Source organism: Myotis nattereri, assembly GCF_964212035.1.
Source record: "Myotis nattereri genome assembly, chromosome: 3".
NCBI classification, from domain to species: Eukaryota; Metazoa; Chordata; class Mammalia; order Chiroptera; family Vespertilionidae; genus Myotis; species Myotis nattereri.
Window position 1 is genome coordinate 161,927,746 of NC_138077.1, and position 3,061 is coordinate 161,930,806.

The following is a 3,061-nucleotide window of genomic DNA, read 5'->3' on the forward strand; positions in this document are numbered from 1 at the left end:
AAACACACGTTATCTTTTTGGCCATCAAACTGGAAAAACAACTAAGATATTACTAATTCCTTTGGTAGACAGGATAGACAAGTGCTCTGGGAAACACCTCAAACACTGCAGGTGGAGCTGTACATTAGTGCAGCATTCTGGGGGCAATCCGTGACTTTCAGGAATCTTAAAACTATGCGCACATCCATTCCACTTCTAAGAATTTCTATGTGGGAAATAGGATGTGAATAAAAAAAGTAGCTATGAAGATGCTCACCACAGTGTTACTTAAAATAGAAAGTGCTTGAAGTACAGAAATTAAGAAGTTAAGAATGTGGCATCTGGATCACTGAGCTAAGATATTCAAATTCTGGCTTTGTTGCTTCTCACTGAGATACTGTACATATTACTTTTTAATTTCCACGTTTGTAAAATAACGTTGATCATAATAGAACCTGTTTCATGAGGTGGCTGTGAATATTTAACAAATACATCTAAGGCACTTAAAGAGGGCATATTAAAAGTACTCACGATGTTAGATTATGTTTATTATAATAAAAAAATAGAAATAACGTATATTCTAATAAATTGTTTCATCCTAGCAATGTAGTGCCATATATCAATTAAAATGTTGTAGCTGAATATTTGACTTGAAAAAATGTTTCTTATATTAAAAGGGAAACACAGATTATAAAATAGTATTTACTGTTATTGAATCCAAACAGATGTAGTGTACATGAACTTGTTTTGAATTCAAATCTATTTCTCTTTCCAAAAATTTAATTGTAGTTCAAAAGAGCAAACATCAAATAGTGTTCATTTCAATTCCTTTATCTGCTGGGGTGGGGGTCATTGAGAATTTTTCCTGAGCTAATTAATATACTTTTGGTACTTAGTGAATTGCAATTCAAATGACTCCTGTTCTAAATAATAAAATAGAAGTATCTCTTGAACTAACAGGTGAAGTCCCCCATGCCCTAACAAAGTCCCAAGATCCTCTCTAGTCTCATAATGCCACTATAGTAATTACATTCCTCATTTACAAGTCAAGAAATACTACTGCTATCAGCTTTCAAATGCCTGTAACAATTTTTAAAAGCATGAACTATGATTCTAACCAAGTTTATTACGAGATATTCAAAACAGATGTACTTATGGAAAAGTACTGTGGACTTTGAAGAACGATATTTACATAATGTAAAATTACTGCTAAATGTTAATGTCACCTACTAATAAGAATCACTTATAGGTACTGACTTAGTGTAACTTCAGTTTCAATCTCTAAATTGGTGATTCAATTGATTGCATAGTTAAAACATTATTTTTACCATCTTTCAGCTCTGAATGCCTAAGACAATGGTCGGCAAACTGCGGCTTGCGAGCCACATGCAGCTCTTTGGCCCCTTGAGTGTGGCCACGAAGTTTCAATCACACTGTACGTGCGCGCCCGCACGTGGTATTTTGTGGAAGAGCCACACTCAAGGGGCCGCAGTTTGCCGACCACTGGCCTAAGAGATAACTACTTGTTACCCAGGTCTGTGCTAGTCCAGCAAAAGTCTACCTGCAATCCTCACAAAAGGTGCTTGAGCACCCCCAATTTTAAGCAAATAAATACCGTTGCCTGCATGCTTACTAGTATGTTGAGTATTACTAATATGAACATACTTCAATTCTTTCCTAATTTAAAGTTATAAAATGAGGACCTGTGACTGCCACCAATAAGAATGAAAATACAACCATATGTTTGCATCACATATACTTTTTTAGTACATTCATACATATCTCATTATTAATATTAATGACTTTAGATGCGGGGTAAAAAATCTCATACATTTTGACAGCTTTGAACCTCTTTGTTATGGAAGATTTACCTCAACGTTGGGCATTCATCTTTGGGAGTGAAAAGGGTAGTGATGTGGTTTGTAGAAACTCTCTGAACAGTCAGAGGGTGGTGAGCACAGAAAAAAAAGACAAAAGAGAGAGGGACTAACATTCGCAATCAAGCGCCTCCGGAGCCAAATGATGCCAATCAGATCCAGCTGGGAAATGCTATGAGCTGCTCACAGCGCAGAGCTTGGCTGGACTACAAGCGCTTTCCTCGACATCTGGTAAAGGTAAAGCTGACCTCACCACTTCATGCCTGGGACAGGTAGACTAAAACCCAAGGAGATTAGCGTCAATTTCACAAGATTAGATACAGTGACTATTGACTATGCTCTTTGTTTTTGGCCAAATGGATTCTAACTGCTGTCGCAGTTTAAAACAAAACAAAACAAAACACTTCTTTTCCTGCTTTCTCCCTTAGTGAAGTGTAGGTTTGTCGCTTCTGGGTTGAGGCAGATAGTAAGTTACCTCCACAGGATCGCATTCTGGTTGCATTTATGATTACCAGAATAGAATTACAAATACTCCATTATTACTTCCAGTCCTCAACCAGATGTAAATCTGCTAAGTTAAATAAAGACTTAAAAACTTATGATACTTAAGATTTTTTTCTCGTTACCTTTTTATTTGTCCTGACTGGTATATGAAAGAGAAGAAGTGGGTACTGATTAAGCTCTTTAAATCCAAAAATGAGTGAGAGCGGCACTACTTACTTTTGTAATTCCAAGACAAGCGTCCACTGCTACCTAGGATAAAGTCCTGAGGTTCAGGTTTCAGCTCAGAAACATAACCCCGAGAGTGTTCACAGGAAGAAAAAGTAGAGTTTCTGCCCGAGAAACGTTGCTCAGGAACTCCAAAGCCTTCTAGGCCTCCTTTATCAGCCCCGAAGACATACATTCTTATGGCGCATTTCTCATTTCTGACGGGGATACCCCAGAAGACCGTTTTGAAAAGCGCTCTGCCTTTTCTTCCACATTAATTTTACTAGCGAGCCCAAAAGAGACCATCTGCCAAATTAGATGTTTTCATGTGTTCTTTTGTTGAGTAAGTGTAATCATCAACAAATAAGCTGCCTATTAAAATGTACTCACAACGCAGCTCAAAACAAAATGAACTGTTAAAATAAAAGTTGTTATATCTGAAAGACATTAGGGTCAACTTACTGTGGAAAACACACACAAAAAAGGACAAATTGGTT